Source organism: Gossypium arboreum, chromosome 8 (assembly GCF_025698485.1).
Source record: "Gossypium arboreum isolate Shixiya-1 chromosome 8, ASM2569848v2, whole genome shotgun sequence".
NCBI classification, from domain to species: domain Eukaryota; kingdom Viridiplantae; phylum Streptophyta; class Magnoliopsida; order Malvales; family Malvaceae; genus Gossypium; species Gossypium arboreum.
Genome location: NC_069077.1, coordinates 71,925,498 through 71,944,796, shown reverse-complemented (window position 1 = coordinate 71,944,796; position 19,299 = coordinate 71,925,498). Strand labels below are relative to the sequence as shown.

General features: G+C 33.4%; 1 long non-coding RNA gene across 2 annotated transcripts; it reads left to right on the top strand.

The window, feature by feature from the left end:
- Positions 1-12,854: 12,854 nt before the first annotated feature.
- Positions 12,855-15,199, top strand: LOC128296280 (uncharacterized). 2 transcript variants are annotated; one of them, XR_008286835.1, is made up of 3 exons: positions 12,855-13,041; positions 13,961-14,004; positions 14,896-15,199. It is a non-coding gene; the product is annotated as an uncharacterized LOC128296280 (long non-coding RNA). The 2 variants fall into 2 exon arrangements; XR_008286836.1 differs by having other exon boundaries at positions 12,855-13,045; positions 13,965-14,004.
- Positions 15,200-19,299: the final 4,100 nt, after the last annotated feature.

The window sequence follows — 19,299 nt, the reverse complement described above, 5'->3', positions numbered from 1 at the left end:
GAGTCGAATGGACACTAGAGAAAGTGATGGAGTCGGTAGCCTGCACATATCTCTATCTTTTGTCATTAAATTGATAAAAGTATCATGAAGGTCTTTGTGTTACTAGTCAGATTACATTTTGCCATTTTACTAAAAATAAATAGACAAATTAGTCCCTATATGTTAAATCAAAGAGTAAATTGATAATTTCTCTTAAAAATTTCATCGATTTCTACTGTTAAAAATTGTCATGGCTAATAGAATAAGCAAAAAGTTATATGTGACATGCCACATGTCTCTTATTCGATATACAGGACCAATTTTAACAGTAAAATAAATTAAAATTTTAATAGAAAAATTAATTTATTCTTAACACAAACAAAATATTTTAATTCAGATTTACTTTTCTATGTAAAGTAAATTCCAACTAGTTACTAGTTATTTTATTATTTTTAATTTTTAATGTCACATGCATTACATGTAATTTTATGCATTTAATATTTAATTAGTTTTTATATTAAAAATATTTAATTAGCTTTTTAAAATATTTTATTTTTAATTACAATTATTAGAGTAAATAATATTTCTTATTTGAATTATTGAGTATATTTAAAAGAGAAAATATTTGGTAAGTGTTCTATAAATGTATAGTAAAATATTTAAAAATAAATATTTTTTAAAAATACACACGGCAATTTTTAAAACTGCTTGTGGAATAAAAATATATATTGCTAGTGTATCAAATATTATCCTAATTAAAATATATTAACTTATTAATTCAAATATTATGATAGAAAAGTTTTAAATAATAATTAAAATATTTTAACACATTCAACACACAATATAGTTTTACTTTATGTGATTAACACAAAGTAAAATTATTCAAAATAATAACTAATTAACTTTAATATTAATAAGTTATAATTAAGATACTTAGAATTATATTCAAGTAATAAATCTATTCACATCAATAAAATTAGCACAACGTTTGTTTATGTCAAAAAAATTTAAACAAATAATTGTAAATTATAATTATAATTATCACAATTTTTTTTATATTTTATGCTTAGAGTCCTAATCAAGTAATAACTCTATTTTAAAATTAGTACAATTCCTTTTAACTAATAATTATAATTTAAATTCTAATTATTTTTAAATGTGTAATTACTACAACTTCTATTTTATTTCAATTTTTAAAAGATAATATTTCTAAATTAAATATTATAATTGTTTTTAAATGTGAACTTAATAGATATATTATAGATAAAAAAATTTTATTAGTTCAGTTTTTTTTTAAACTCATACTTTTATATATATTATAGATAAAATCAAAATACATGTAATGTTAAACTATATGTATAAAAACAAGAATATGACAAAATTTTAGAATAAACAAGAATTACTTACTATGATTTATAAAAGAGCTAAATCTTAAATTAAACTACATACCTGAACAACTATAATATTGTAACGCCCAAATTTTTGGATTTTTGAATGCGTTGGTTTGTCAAATAATTTGCTTTGGTGTAGTAGTTAAGTGCTTTGTATGTTTGTTTTAGGTCCTAAGTTTGATTCTCTTGTTTTGAGTTTTTCTATTAAATTATGGCTTTATGTTAAGCATGATCCTTAGAGCTTAAATCATTTTCTTTGTTGAGTTATAACAAGAATGAGCCTACTAGTTCGGTGGTTAAGCTCTAGCGTACTCCTTGGTCTTGAGTTTAAATTCTGTTATACGCAAGGGTGGAATATTTTTGTTTGGGGTGTTGTTAGGTGTTAAGAGTTTTATTAAAATTCTATTAAATCTATTGTAAATCTAATTTAATTTAATTTGATCCCATTCCTTATTTTTCTCCATTCATTCCCATCACATTTTCACCCATTTTTTTGGCATGTTCCCTTTTATTTTCTTTTCACTTTTTTTTTTTTGCTCTCCTTTGGCGTTCTTGTTCATCTTTCTTTCCTTTGTTTTGGTTGTGCCGATTGCTCCTTCTCTGCTACCATTTTTGTTCTTTATCATTACATTTGTTTCTTTCTTTCCAATCTTTCAGGTTTCGCGTAAAGTGAGCTATAATTTCTTCCTAAGTGTAAGTATTGTCAAGTTAATTTTCTGCCAGTAGAATTCTTAGTCGTTTTTTGTTCAAGGTTGAGATTGTATAATGTTTGTTTTGTTTGAAGTTGTGACGATTATTCTTGTGTTTTGGTTATATGAAGGAATCAAACTCCTCCAACGAAGTAGTTTTCGTTTTAGGTGTTGTTTTGGAAAGGTAAGTACTCAAATTGGGTTTTGGAATTTAAAATTTTGATTTGAGGATTATGATTTTTATGAAGTTTCTTCTTCTTAATAAGTGCGATTCAATGAACAAATGGAGGTTTTATGAGTTTCAGAAGCGTGGTCGATCAATTACATCTTCAAGTGTGTGAAAACTATAACAGCCTGATTTTCAGTGGTGTCGGAAACAGTGGTTTCGAGACCATAATTTTGAAAAAATGCTTCGTAGATATTATTTAATTATTATATTTATGAGGTCTATGGAGTCATATTAAACTTTGATTGAATTTTTTTTGGATAGCTTAATAATTAAAAAGGACTGAATTGTAAAAATTACAAAGGTTGAGTAATTAAATTAAAGGAACTAAAAGGGTAATTTAACCATGAAAAATTAGTTAGTGGGATTTGATGAGATTATGCTTAGTAAAGTGGTTTAATTAGGATTAGTTAATGATTTATTAAAGCTTAATTAAGAAAGTTGAAATATTTACAAAAATGTCATAGTATATATATTAAACTAAACCTAAAATTAAAAGAAATTTTCACTATTCTCTCATCTTCCTCATGGAAAAGAAAGGAATAAAATGCTAGGGTTTCAAATTTGATTTTAAGCTTTGATTTGGTAAGTGTATTGATGCTCGTTTTTAATAATTTTTATGTTTTTGAGTTCGTATCAATTTGGTCTAGCTGAATTGAGGACCAGTTTGTGAAACTGTTAAATTTTATAAAAGTTTCCATTGATGAATGAGGTTGTTTCTTAAAGCTTTTGATGAAATATAGAACTTTGTTGATAGATTAGATTATTTTGAAAAGTGATTTTTGATGATTTTTATGTTTAGGGACTAAATTGATTAAATGATAAATTATTTGTATTTGAGGTGAACATTATTGCAAATAGGGGCTGATATGAAGTTATAGAATATTTGGGCATCATGGGTGTTTAGGAAAAATGAAGAAATTGCATGATTAGGGCCTAAGGACTGAATTGAATAAAATGAAAAGTTAAGGGGCAAATAGGTAATTTTCCAAATAGGACTTAGTTGCATGAGAGGATCAAATTGTGTTGTTATTCTAATTGATGGAATGAAATTATTAAGTTTAGATCAAGAACGTGCTGATAATTGTGGAAAAGGTAAAACTACGGAACAGTCTCTGTACTCTAAAATCTCTTGCAAATCAGTCTGGTAAGTTCTTCAGTTTATTTATACTCCTAAATGCTTACATTCTTGTTAATATGCTCTTAATGAATGTTGTATCATCAATTGAAAGTACGCTCTATCAAGTTAAATCATACCGTTATACCGAATAAAGCTCAATCGAGCAAATTATACCATTATACTGAATGGCTTAACTGAGCAAATCTTATTGTTATACTGCATGATTTTCAATTGAGTAAATTCTACTGTTATACTGAGTGAAGCTCAAACGAGTAGAAATCTACGGATATACTGATGAAAAGCTCAATCGAGCAATGCCCACTAAGTATACTATACTACTGAATTTGGTTGTAATTACTGTTATAACTGTGTATAATAGAAAATCTCTATGCTTAATGTTGATTAAATCTATGTTGATTGGAAAGGTTTATTGATTTCTAAACGAACTTACTAAGCTTCATTTAAGCTTACTTGTAATTTGTACATTTTGTAGATCACACGCTAGAAATCACACTATCTAGAAATCTTGGTAGACTAAATTTATCAGTTTTGGTATATGGCATGTATTAAGACCATATGTATTGTTATGTTGAATGCCTAGCTTTTGAGTAATATGTTGTGATATGTTGTGCACTTGAACAACTTGTGATCTCCTACTTGTTACCTAAATGTGTTTGATAGGTCATAGTATGACATGATATGCTATGAGATAATTTAAGCTTGTAATGAAATAGATGTTGTTTATTTAGATGAATGTGTTTGTGGTTACAAGTTGGGAATGAATAGTGATGAAACATATTGAAGTGTCAAGGTTGATAAATGTTTGATACATAGAATGATTGTATGATTCGGTTTGAGTGTGTTTGAAGTTGAATTGCATCTTCCAAATGTGTATTTGATAGTGTGTAGATACCTATGCAATAAGGGAGTGAAATTGAGCAAGAAATGGATCATTTTAGGTTCACACAGTTTGAGACACGGGCGTGTGACTCACCCATGTGAGGCACACGGCATTGTGACATGGTCGTGTGTCTTCTGAGGGTTTTTTGCATTCAAGTTAGTCAGTTACATGGCCTAACACAAGGCCTCGTACACGGGCATGTGGGGCAACTTAGACAGTTACACAGCCTAGCACACAAACGTGTGACATGGCCATGTGACCCTACTCAGAGAGTTACACGGGTGAAGACACGAGTTGGGACACGGCCGTGTGTCCTTTGTTCGAAAGTTACATGGCCTGAGAGGTTCCATACGATCATATGTCCCCTGTTTTCAAATTTTGCTTCTTTTTCTTAAATTTTTGATTTTGTTTCAAATTAGTCTCGAATTGCTCCCAAACTATTAAAGGCCTCGAGGGCTTGGTTTAAGGATGAAATATATATGAAAATGAATGGTTTATGATATTTTTTGAAATTATTGAATGTTATAATGTTTAAAGTTTTCAATTGATTGGTGATACTCCGTAACCCTAATCCAACGACGGATACGGGTTAGGGGTATTACAATAACGACCTTAAAATTCATTAGAAATTTGATAAATCATGAAATAAGGGGTTATTTTCGAAATTGCGCAGTGCTACACGACTATGTGACAGGCCGTGTGTGTTTATGCAGCCCATGTGGAGCACATAGTTGTGACACCCATAATTTGACCCTAGTTGGAAAGTGGTTTCGGGACCACAAAATCGAGTCACAAAAATAATTAATTGTTATATTCTATGCTTATTATTTGTGAATAAGTATATGTAAAAATTTCATGTTTTAATTTTGTCATTTGGATGTGAAATTAGCTAAAAAGGACATATTTGAAAAACTTTAAAAATATGATAGGCAAATGTCCAAGTGATTAAAATGTTAAATTACTAAAGTTGTGGACTTGTATGTCAAATGGCCCACTTTTAACATTAGTGGATGGTAATGATGTTATGATTTTGGCATTATGTGTATATTATATTTAGTAAATAATATTTAATAGTTTATAATTTGAAAACATGAATTAAATAAAAAAAGAGAAGAGTGAAAGATGGTTTTTGGGGGAGGGGGACTGTTCGGTCAATTGGTGGAAAAAGGGAAAGTTTCGTTTGGGAAATAGCATGCAAAATTAGAAACAGGAGGGATAGGAAGAAGATGAAACTGTAATGGGAGTTTAAGCTTTCAAGCGTTATTTGGGGTCGATTTCCTCAATAAACTTGTTAAGGGAGAAGGACAAGGTAGGAACAAGAAAGAAAATGAGCTCACGTAAGGTTAGGCTTGATGTGGAATTTGGCTGGTAAGTTTATTTCATCTTCATTCTTGTTAGTTTGTAGTTCTTTTGGCTAGTAAGTGAAATGAAAATGAATAATAAAATAAAAGGAGGAGACTTCTTATTTCTCCGAGGTGTTCGATAGGGAAAAATGGGGAAGTAGAATACCTTTGAGAGCTGCCATTATTGCATGCTAAGCATATCTATTTTGATAACAAATGTTAAGGATGGGAAGGATAGCACTATAGAAAAGGGAAGGAATAAATTTATTAGTTAGCTACCCAATTGAATGAATTTTTGGTGAGTTCTTGAATCCAAATCTTTAAAATTTTTGTGCATTCCATTACTTAAAAATTGTTGATTTTGGCTTGAAGTTTATTGGAACTATACCTTGGTTATTCAATTGATAAAGAGAATTTAATGATATAATTTAAGTGGAGCTATTGTTCGGTTTCTGTGTGTATTGCATTGTGGTGAAATAAGCACAATAAAAAGATGGTTGAATTTAACATGCATGCTGTTCGATTTGAGCTTGTTGAGGAGTTTAAATATGGAGATTTAAGACTGTTCATCATGATCATAATGCTGTAAAAAAAAATCAGTTTTTTTTTATGTTTCAACATTAATGTTGAAGCTAAAAAGAAAAAGAGGCTTTATATGTCGAAGGGAAGTAAGGAATTAAATTGTATGAAATTTAAATTGCTGCTAGCTAGAGAAATTCAAAAAAAAAAGAAAAGAAAAGAAAATGATGTTTGTGGCTATTAGATTTATGATTAAATATTGCGAGATTGAGTTAATTTATCAAGAATTAACTTGGTGCAAATGAATGAACTTTATGATGTGTGAAAACAGTCAGTTGAAATTATTAAAGTTTGCATATGCTATTGAATAAACGCTGAAATTTGATATGTTTGGAATCTAGAAATTTGGAGTGCTATATTCTATAAATTATGATGTCCGAATGGTAAATAAATGATGTTCAAATGCTGAAATTTATTAAGTTTGAAAGCTGGAAAGCTTGACAGACTTGATCAACAACTCGTTTGAAGCATGGTATTCTCCTAAATTCTTATACCTTTCCTTTCGTTTGAAATTAATGTATGTGCTATTCAGGGATAAAAGAAAAAGCAAGAGATTAAATGTGAGTTAATTATTGATGACCGTTCTTAAGAATGCGAAATTTTAAGTATGAAATTGCTAAACTAAATATACTTAAATCATAAGGAGATGGACTCTTGATTGAAATAATAGGGAATTATGAGAGGTTAAATGCCAACTTTGGCCTCTATACAAATGCTGGACTTTCAGCATTTAATTTCCCTGTTTAAAGATGTTTTAAACTTGCCAAATATGCAACAATTGCATATGTTATTTAATTAATTAAATAAATGATAGTGAGTTCTTTACCTTTTCTTTCTTGGTTGTTTTGTTGCATCTTTATGCTGGTATGAGTGATGGAATTAAGTGAAATTTTAGTGAAATTTTTAGCTGTCGAGGGAGCTGCTGAAGCATGCAGTTTGCATGCATGCTGTTTAATTTCTTACCAATTTAGGTAGTCTGATCAATGGTTGTTTATTGTTGTCCAAATAATAATTAAAGATCATCCAAGTGATCAGGAAATTAAAATGATCTGAACAATGTGAAACTAAATTGTTAAATGTTAACTAATGATGTCCAAATGGATATGAATTTATGATGTTAGTAAGCTAAAAATTTAGGTGTTAAATGCTGCAATTTATGGTGTCGAAAAGTTGTGATTTATGATATTTTAAACTTGCCAAATATGCAACAATTGCATATGTTATTTAATTAATTAAATAAATGATAGTGAGTTCTTTACCTTTTCTTTCTTGGTTGTTTTGTTGCATCTTTATGCTGGTATGAGTGATGGAATTAAGTGAAATTTTAGTGAAATTTTTAGCTGTCGAGGGAGCTGCTGAAGCATGCAGTTTGCATGCATGCTGTTTAATTTCTTACCAGTTTAGGTAGTCTGATCGATGGTTGTTTATTGTTGTCCAAATAATAATTAAAGATCATCCAAGTGATCAAGAAATTAAAATGATCTGAACAATGTGAAACTAAATTGTTAAATGTTAACTAATGATGTCCAAATGGATATGAATTTATGATGCTAGTAAGCTAAAAATTTAGGTGTTAAATGCTGCAATTTATGGTGTCGGAAAGTTGTGATTTATGATATTCGAATGATGTATTTTAAGTTGTTCGAATGTGTTAAAGAGTTGATTTAATATAATTCATAATGGTTTTTATTGTTGTCCAAAGCATGATGAAATAAACATGTTAGGTGTAGTTTAATATATTCCTTGCTGACCTGTACGGTTGTCCAAAACAAGACAAAAATTTAGTTGTCTTTAATATGTTCGAATGTGGCTGTTCGAATGGTTCTTCAAATTTTCCAAATGTGTCTTTAAGGTGCTCGAAAATGTCAGTCCTTAAGTTTATATATATATATATATATATATATATATATATTCATGTATATGCATGAAACGAGTACGTTTGAGCAAGTGATTATGATTATTGAAAGAGTATATGTTATGCTAAATGAGTAGTGACTCTATGAATCTATTCATGATAGATTATGATATTACTTATGTGCTTCTAAATATGGAAACTAAACGTGGTAAAAGTATTATGTTTTAGTTTGATTGATTGAATTAGAAGTAGATATGAGGTTTCTAGATGCGAAAGACCATGTGAATCAAATTTGGAAGAAATAGATAAACTATATATGCGTGCATGAGGTTTGAACTATTTGACGGAATGGTGAGATCTCTTGATATTGTTAAACGGGGTTTCTGCAAGGTTTAAGACGATGAGGCTTAGTAATGAAACGACAGTTAAAGATGTTCAGTACATTAAGTTGGCCAAGTATGTATCAGGTACTTGTATGTGATTTTCAATTCGGATTAGATAAAAAGTATACAAAGCGATGCATATGTGAATAAGTGTATGAATGCAAATGTGACCACAGTCCATGTGACTATGGTACATTTGGCCAATGTGTTATGCCATAAGAATGTATTCGATTAAACTATAATAGAGGCATTTAGATTGGAGTGTAATTATGAGCTAAGTGTGGCTTGTGAGCATATGAATATTTGACCATTTTGGTCATTACCATGAAATAATTTGTGGTAACTAAATGATGTGGTTATTGAAATTATAGTTCGTTATGGAGCTCTAGATTGACTTCATTGATTAGAAAAAAAAATCGAGTGATAAATGATAATTGAATTTGATTCTGCAAAATTATCATTTTACTTAAGACTTACTAAGCTTATGTAAGCTTACTCTGTTTGTCTTTTGTCTTTGTTTTATAGATTGTGGACTCTAATTACCAGCTCGGGGATCGTCAGCACTTCATCACACTATCTACTATTATGGAAACCTTGTGATTTGGATTTAGCTTATGGCATGTTATACTAGAATGATATCGTAACTATTGTTTATAAGCCATGCGAATATGGCATCTTTTGGAAGTCTACTTTTATAAGTTATAAGTTTGATCTTTGTTTGTGTTTAGAAATTTAATTAAATGAACAATCTTTATTCAAAAAAAAAAAATGTTCAAAATTTTACTGTTTTGATCTGCTTCCAAATTTTCTGGTAACGTTTCGTCCTATTCCGGCGACGGTTACGGGATAGGGGTGTTATATTTTATTGGTATCAGAGCTGCGGTTTAGTTGATTCTAGGACTAACATAGCACATGTGAGTCTAGTTGTACATACCATAGAGTGATAATATGATAGTGTGATGATTTTTGACAATTAAAAAAAAGTGTTTCTTATACTGTAATGAATTCCGATCCCGATCGAGCTGTAGCAGGTGGTTTTGAGAGGACTGAGACATGCTTATGATGTGTCAATATTGAGAAAGGTATAATAAGTAAGTTTTGAGTAATTGATTTTGGTATTTAATTTAAAATGCCATGATATACATGTATGATAGATGAATGATGTCCCGTTGTCCTTACCATGATAAGGTTGTTGAGAAAGAAACCTTATACATGTTTGTTATGTAGCCGAATGGCTATTAGAGAATTAAACAAAGAAAAAGATTGGGGATATATGCTTATGTGTGTTTGCCTAATGAGCCGAAAGTTTAGTAAAAGAAGTATATACGTACTAGAGTCGAATGATATTTACGACATAAAGTTAAGGTGCATGTTATATGTCTATATGCGAATGAGGCAAATGAATTACAAATGTGATGATTTATGTGAAATGTTGTACCATGTGATTAATTATACATGAAACTTGAGATTATGCCCGGTAAGACCACTGGCTTCTTGTGGAGATTTCATCCGAGCTAAAGGTCTCGCCGATGATCCGGGCTAAGTCCCGAAGAGCATTCGTGCTGGAGTTATATCCGGGCTAAGTCTCGAAGAGCATACGTGCTGGTGTTATATTCGGGCTAAGTCCCGAAGAGCATACGTCTTGGTGTTATATCCGGCTAAGTCCCAAGAGCATTCGTCTTGGTGTTATATCCGGGCTAAGTCCCGAAGAGCATATGTGCTGGTGTTATATCCGGGCTAAGTCCCGAAGAGCATTCGTGCTGGTGTTATATCCGGGCTAAGTCCCGAAGGGCATTCGTGCTGGTGTTATATCCGGGCTAAGTCTCGAATAGCATTCGTGCTGGAGTTATATCAAGGTTAAGTCCCGAAGAGCATTCGTGCTGGTGTTATATCCGGGCTAGGTCCCGAAGAGCATTCATGTTGGTGATGTGTATTCGGGCCTTCGTGCCTGGTAGGCTTCGTGCCGGTAATTTGAGCAAAGTTTAAGTGTTCATTACTATACGAATTCAAAGTTAAATGAAAGGATATGTTTAAAAGCGTACATACATGATGTTTATAGACTTGGTTAAGTCATTTCAATGTGTAACAACAAATGAATAGGGGCACTATGTGTGCAAATGATTAGAGGCACTGAGAGTGCGAGTTCTTCAACCGAGCACTATGTGTGCGAGATCGGTCAGTAGACATTAAGTGAGTAAAACAAGATTCATGTAAGACCTCGTATGGAACGAAGCCATTGATTTAAGATGGTAGATATGTTGTTAAGAAATGAATTCATGTTATAAATTTGTTACGGATTTAGTTTATGGGTTGCTTGGTATATGAAGTCATATGTGCTATTGCTAAATGACCCCTATTTTTGTTAATCATGTTCAAGAAATTATTTCGATTAAGTTTGAAATTTGAAAGTCTGTAAGAATTTTTGATGAATGCTGATAATTTTGGATATATGGGTTATGTGCTAAAATAAATCCCATGCCGGTATACTATATGAGGCTTTAAACCTAATCGATTGTATACGGGTATCGTTAATGGTGATTGAATGTGCTAAATGAATTCAATGTTCAGGTATGTGGAAGTTGATTTTCTGTTGGAAATAGGTTAAGTTGAATAGTGAGATATGATGGAGTTATAAAGGATATTTATTGGGATGTTTGAGTATGTGTGTACTTTCGGTCAGGTTACAGCTTACACATGAATGAAAATGTGGGTTACAAATATGTGGGTTGATGATGTGAATTATACATGTTAATATGTGCTTAATATGTGTTTGAAATGCATTTGTGAATTAAATTAAGTGATTATTGCTTATGAAATCAAGAAAATGAGATATATGTGCATACTTGTAGAAATGTTTATGTATTTGTTTTAAGATAAGAAAATAATTTTATAGATCGATGCGAAATCAGTAATGAATTACAATTGCTATCGATGAGCTAATGTTTATATGGATATAATTCAATAAGAGGACGTTATCCTAAACTATGCATCGGTAGAAATTTTCGGGGACGAAAATCCCTAAAGGGGGGGAGAGTTATGACACCCCTAATTTGACCCTAGTCGGAAAGTCGTTTCGGGACCACAAAATCTAGTCACAAAAATAATTAATTATTATATTCTATGCTTATTATTTGTGAAAAAGTATGTGTAAAAATTTCATGTTTTAATTTTGTCATTTGGATGTGAAATTAGCTAAAAAGGACACATTTGAGAAACTTTAAAAATATGATAGGCAAATGTCCAAGTGATTAAAATGTTAAATTACTAAAGTTGTGGACTTGCATGTCAAATGGCCCACTTTTAACATTAGTGGATGGTAATGATGTTATGATTTTGGCATTATGTGTATATTATATTTAGTAAATAATATTTAATAGTTTATAATTTGAAAACATGAATTAAATAAAAAAAGAGAAGAGTGAAAGATGGTTTTTTGGGGGGGGGACTGTTCGGTCAATTGGTGGAAAAAGGGAAAGTTTCGTTTGGGAAATAGCATGCAAAATTAGAAACAGGAGGGATAGGAAGAAGACGAAACTGTAATGGGAGTTTAAGCTTTCAAGCGTTATTTGGGGTCGATTTCCTCAATAAACTTGTTAAGGGAGAAGGACAAGGCAAGAACAAGAAAGGAAATGAGCTCACGTAAGGTTAGGCTTGATGTGGAATTTGGCTGGTAAGTTTATTTCATCTTCATTCTTGTTAGTTTGTAGTTCTTTTGGCTAGTAAGTGAAATGAAAATGAATAATAAAATAAAAGGAGGAGACTTCTTATTTCTCCGAGGTGTTTGATAGGGAAAAATGGGGAAGTAGAATACCTTTGAGAGCTGCCATTATTGCATGCTAAGCATATCTATTTTGATAACAAATGTTAAGGATGGGAAGGATAGCACTATAGAAAAGGGAAGGAATAAATTTATTAGTTAGCTACCCAATTGAATGAATTTTTGGTGAGTTCTGTAACGCCTCAATTTTCGGGAATCCTGTGAATGTTGGCATATGTTTAATTATGTTAGTGGGCCTCTAGAAGGCCCAAGCTTAAGATAGAACCCGGTAATTTTAGTTAATTTTTGTTCCATAAGAAAAAGGGAGTGAAATTATGAAATAGGGCCTATGTGAAAATGTTTGAAAATGCTATAGGCTAAATTGAAGTGGCCAAATAAATAGGAGTGCAAAATAGGATGATTTGCATGACAAACCTCCCATTTTACATGAAGTGGCCAGCCATCATGTTGTTGTAGACAAAATGTACACTTGATATCCATAATTTATGGTACAAATTGATACAAATTGATCAAAAGTTAGGTAAATGTTCCATGATAATAGGTTAGGTAAATGTTCCATGATAATGGGTTAGGTAAATGTTTCATGATAATGGGTTAGGTAAATGTTTCATGATAAGAAATTCATGTCTTTTGTATTAAAGAATTAAATGGATGAAATATGAAGTTTTATTAAAAGAAAAAGGGGTGAAAAGAACAAAGTTTTGTCCATCTTTGTTCATCATAGCTGAAAGTTAGAGAAGAGAAAGGAGAGGAGAAAGCTCTTGAGTATTCGGTCATTAGGAGGAGGAAAATTGAAGGTAAGTTCTTGGTACCTTGCTTCTATTTTGAGGTTCATGAGTTCTTCTTGATTCTACCTTAACTCTTGAAGTATATTTTGGTTTTTAGTTGTGTTGTGAGCATTTAGTCATCAATTAAAATGAAGGAAATGGTTGTTGTTTCATGTTCTTTTGATGAAAAAAATGGAAGATAGGTGAAGTTGAGCCAAACAAATAAGCATGCATGTGCCTTAGATGTTAAAGGGAAAAATCAGCTAACATGTTGTGCTTTAAAATGATGAAATGGAGATTATACTTAAGTAAAATCATAGATATGTGATGATTGATTGGTGATATACATGTTTAAATAACATGCATGCAAGTTATGTGTGAAAGAGTGAATTTGGTAATAAATTTGCTTGGGACAGCAGCAGTAACGTGACTTTGGAAAATCACCATAAATTGTGGGAGAAGAATTAGAAGCTGAATAAATTATGTAATTAAAGCTTATTGAGTCTAGTTTCAAATGAAATAAACAAGAACATATTTTGAATTCTGTACAGTGAGAAATTTGATTCGTAATGAAGAGTGGTCAAATTAGTCAAACAGTGAAACTTGGGAAATTTTAAGAAAAATATGGTATTGATTGGCTAAACCAAAAATTCTGAAAATTTTATGGATAGAATATATATGAGTCTATTTTCATGTAAAATTAACGGCACTTGATTTGGAGTTTTGTAGCTCCAGTTATAAATGATTTAGTGACTGTTGCTCAGGAAGACAACTTGCAGTGAAATTATGATTATGTGGTAAACATTGACAAAAATTTGTTAATGAGTTGCTTATTGATTTCTTATAAGCTTACTATGATCTGTAGGTGTGGTTGGCCAAATATGGTATGGGGTTAATATGTAGTTCGTGTTTGAATAGTTAGGTTAACGTGTTAGTAATCCAATTGTAGGCAGTTCGTGTGTGTGGATCTCGTCAGCATATCGTCGCAAACAGGTGTGTAACTAACACCCTCTTTCTTAGTCTGGATCAGGAAAAGCCGAAATGCCGAAATGCCGAAAACCGGTATTTTGTAGATTTACGAGTGTGCGAATGCTCGTGAGCTAAATCGATTAATGTTTTTGGTAAGCTGCAATGTTTGGACTGCAAAGTGCATGATTTCTGTGCCTTCGATATTTTTGGACTTAATGGGCCAAAATTGGAATGATGGGCCAATGGGCCCAATTTAGTAAGAACCTTCGGTAGTGATTTTGTTAGTACGTGAAAAGTAGAAATATTCATGAAAAACTCTAAAATAGATAAATTACTGAAATACCTTTAAAAGTGGAAAATTTACAGTTTTACCCCTAATAGATAAATTACCGAAATACCCCTAGGGTTAAATTGACCTAAATGCATGTTTGACTGTTGTTATTTACTGCATGTCATGTTGTTATTATCTGATGCATGGGATTGGGATATTGACGGAGGAAGTACTGAAAGTGGCTTGTCCACGTACTGGAGGCTTTGCCTCAATTTACTATTAACTGAGCAAAGCAAGGTCAGCAATCGTGGAGTGTTAAATGGGTGGGTTGAGCTATTCCCCACATGGAGTGTAGGGCTGGTACGGTTGGAGTGTAGTGGTTGATGGGTTGAGTAGTCTCCCCAAATGGGCTTGCATATGTTATTGATGTTGCATGTATTTTGAAATGGGCCTATGGGCCATACTGTTATCTGAATAAGGGGCTAAGGCTCAGTTTATTGTAATCTTAAAAGGGCTCTGGCCCAGTACCAATGTTACCTGAATGGGCTTAGGCCCAATACGCTTGAGCTGACTTGGGCTTTGAATGGGTTTTCCTTACACACTGAGTTTCCCCAAACTCACCCCTTTTATTTTCATCTACGCAGGAAATCCCCAACCATAGTGGGCTTGGAGCTGTGAGGGAATTCAGAGTGGCCACCCATTCTAAAAGTTTGATTTTCTTCTGGTGAACTGGACATCCTTTTAATTACGTTTGAGGTTTTGTGATTTTAAATGTAATAAGGTCGCTTATTTATTTTTGATGGTTTTTATATGTTTTATTAAGATAGGTAATATTTATATTTAACTGTTGAAATTGGATAGCTTTAGGGCGCGTTTTCAAAAACAGTAATTGATTTCAAAATAACACGAAAACAAGAAAAGCTTCCGCAATGAAAGTATTTTCCAAAATTAATCACTTTTCCTAAAAATGACTTAATCAAATTGGTTTCCTAGAAATATCCATGACGTTAAGGTGTGGCAATGGCGGTATGCATGTCTAGGATTGGATCCGAAGGGAGCTTGGTACTTAGCGATCGGATGGACTCACCACCTCTTTTCCGATTTCCTACCGGTGCATGACTTCCATTCACTTTAACCTATAATGAAATTATCTTTTAAAACACTAAGTAAGTTTTTCTAGATCAACAATATAAAATATTTTTGAACGCTTTGATGTGGCATGTCGGATCCAGTCATAACGTCTGGGCCGGGTTTGGGGTGCTACATTTAGTGGTATCAGAGCCTAGGTTGCAACAACTCGGCTGTGGAATGGGTTTACAAAAACAAAGATTTTCGAAAATAAAAATTTTATAAAGAATGCGAAAAACTCAATTTTCAAAATTTTGATCTTTAGAAGGTGGCATTCCGAATCTCCGGCTCAAGTCTGTAAGTATTACTCTGAACTCTTCTGAATATTTTTCCGACTTATCTGCATCTTCAAATCTGCTAGGGTACTCTAGATAGGATGATCTGAAACCATAGGAAAATCGATAAGAGATCGAAATCGTAGCTAGACTTGATTCTGCGAAACAAACTCGAACTCTTTCTCGATTCATAAAACATCGTAATAAACACCGGAATATTAATTGATGCATAAAAATTCGTAATCAAGATAATACGATATGAGTACAAAAGGCCGTGGACGAAGCCGAGGAAGTGCTCGAGCGAGATCTTCGTCTTCGGGACATATGCCGACGATGGATGCACCGGTACCACCGGTAACAGAGGTAGAGTCTCATGATCGCGGTGCCGGGGATGATGCCCTGTCACAGGCAATGCTTCGTGTTCTGGAAAGGGTTGCCGGGGCAAGTTCGGGCAACGAAATTCGAGGATCTATTTCTGAATGACTTCGGGACTAACGAAACGGAGATCTTTAGGGGCGTGTCTGGTATAGCCCCGAATGTGGCGGAATATTGGTTGGAGGCCATAGAACGGATTATGGACAACTTGGACTACTCTGAGGAGATTGTGAGTAGGGTATATGCACTAAGTCCTTTGGGTCACTCGGTTAGAGTAGACAAACTGTATAGGGATGTACCCTTAAAAACTCAAGGTAGGATTTTCCCTAGAGATCTGATGGAGTTACCGTTCGGAGAGTTTGATCTCATTTTGGGAATGGACTGGCTTGTTAAGCATAAAGCGACTCTGGATTGTGCTGCTAAATGAATGGTGTTAAGGACCACAAAGGATGAGGAGGTTATGGTGATAGGTGAGCTAAGGGATTATTTGTCCAATGTGGTGTCGGCATTAAGAGTCGAAAAGTGGATTCAGAAAAGGTTGTGAGGTCTATTTGGCATTTGTAAGTCAGTCAGAAGAGGAGGGACTGATAGTGGATAAGGTTAGGACCGTAAAGGAGTTCAAGATATTTTTCCGGAGGAGCTTCCAGGATTGCCTCCGAATCGAGAAGTTGAGTTTGGAATAGACTTGTTGCCTGGAATGGCGCCTGTGTCTATCGCACCGTATAGGATGGCACCGAAGGATTTAGTAGAGTTAAATGCTCAAATTCAAGAGTTGTTGGATAGGGGCTTTATTAGGCCAAGCGTGTCTCCATGGGGAGCACCAGTGCTATTCGTGAAAAAGAAGGATGGTACGATGCGGATGTGCATTGATTATCGCCAGTTGAACAAACTGACGATTAAGAATAAGTATCCACTGCCAAAGATTGACGATCTATTCAACTAGCTTAGAGGAGCTTCTGTATTTTCCAAGATCGACCTTTGATCTGGATATCATCAGTTAAGGGTCAAGGAGGCAGATATCCAAAAGGCGACATTCAGGACTCAGTATGGTCATTACCAGTTTCTGGTTATGCCATTTGGACTAACGAACACTCCTGCAGCGTTTATGGATCTGATGAATCGTGTGTTCCAACCATTTTTGGATCAATTCGTAGTCGTCTTTATTGACGATATCCTGGTATATTCTGAAACTGAAACGAAACATGATGAGCATCTCCGTATAGTGCTGTAAGTATTAAGGGAGAAGGAACTCTTTGCGAAGTTCAGCAAGTGTGAACTTTGGTTGAGGGAGGTAACCTTCTTAGGACATGTGGTCTATGTTGAGGGGATTAAGGTGGACTCTCGGAAAATTGAAGCGATTTTGGAGTGGAAGCCGCCTAGGTAAGTGTCGGAAATACGGAGTTTCCTAGGACTGACAAGATACTACAGAAGGTTTGTGGAAGGTTTTTCTGTGATGGCAGCACCTCTGACAAAACACATAAGGAAAGGAGTACCGTTTGTATGGACTAAGAAACAATAGGAAGCTTTTGAGAAGTTGAAGAAAGTTCTGACTGAAGCACTTGTGTTAATTTAGCCGGAGTCTGGGAATGATTTTACTGTGTACAGTGACGCATCACACGTGGGTTTGGGCTGCATGTTAATGCAAGAGGGTAAGGTGGTTGCATATGCATCACGATAGCTTAAGCCTCATGAGGGAAACTATTTGACTCATGATTTAGAGTTGGCAGCAGTGATATTTGCACTTAAGATTTGGAGACATTACTTGTACGAAGAAAGGTATATTATATACACTGACCATAAGAGTCTTAAGTATTTGTTGACTCAGAAGGAGCTGAACCTTAGGCAAAGGAGATGGATTGAGTTGCTTAAGGATTATGTCTGTTCGATCGAGTATCACCCAGGCAAGGCTAATGTAGTAGCCGATGCTTTAAGTCGTAAAACCGTATCTGATCTGAGAGTAATGTTTGCTCGTTTGAGTCTGTATGATGATGGCAGGTTGTTGGCTGAATTGCAAGTAAGGCCAACCTGGGTGGATCAGATTAAGGAAAAAAAGAGTTGAATGATGAGTCTTTGTTCGCTCGTTTTCAACAAGTTAAGAAAGGGGAAACTTATGAGTTTGGGAGCCAGAAGAGACGATGCAATAGCAATACCATAATCTGTTTGGATTAGGTAAATTTCGAGGATGAAATTTCTTTAAGGAGGGTAGAGTTGTAACGCCTCAATTTTCGGGAATCCTGTGAATGTTGGCATATGTTTAATTATGTTAGTGGGCCTCTAGAAGGCCCAAGCTTAAGATAGAACCCGGTAATTTTAGTTAATTTTTGTTCCATAAGAAAAAGAGAGTGAAATTATGAAATAGGACCTATGTGAAAATGTTTGAAAATGCTATAGGCTAAATTGAAGTGGCCAAATAAATAGGAGTGCAAAATAGGATGATTTGCATGACAAACCTCCCATTTTACATGAAGTGGCCAGCCATCATGTTGTTGTAGACAAAATGTACACTTGATATCCATAATTTATGGTACAAATTGATACAAATTGATAAAAGGTTAGGTAAATGTTCCATGATAATAGGTTAGGTAAATGTTCCATGATAATGGGTTAGGTAAATGTTTCATGATAATGGGTTAGGTAAATGTTTCATGATAAGAATTTCATGTCTTTTGTATTAAAGAATTAAATGGATGAAATATGAAGTTTTATTAAAAGAAAAAGGGGTGAAAAGAGCAAAGTTTTGTCCATCTTTGTTCATCATAGCTGAAAGTTAGAGAAGAGAAAGGAGAGGAGAAAACTCTTGAGTATTCGGTCATTAGGAGGAAGAAAATTGAAGGTAAGTTCTTGGTACCTTGCTTCTATTTTGAGGTTCATGAGTTCTTCTTGATTCTACCTTAACTCTTGAAGCATATTTTGGTTTTTAGTTGTGTTGTGAGCATTTAGTCATCAATTAAAATGAAGGAAATGGTTGTTATTTCATGTTCTTTTGATGAAAAAAATGGAAGATAGGTGAAGTTGAGCCAAACAAATGAGCATGCATGTGCCTTAGATGTTAAAGGGAAAAATCAGCTAACATGTTGTGCTTTAAAATGATGAAATGGAGATTATACTTAAGTAAAATCATAGATATGTGATGATTGATTGGTGATATACATGTTTAAATAACATGGATGTAAGTTATGTGTGAAAGAGTGAATTTGGTAATAAATCTGCTTGGGACAGCAGCAGTAATGTGACTTTGGAAAATCACCATAAATTGTGGGAGAAGAATTA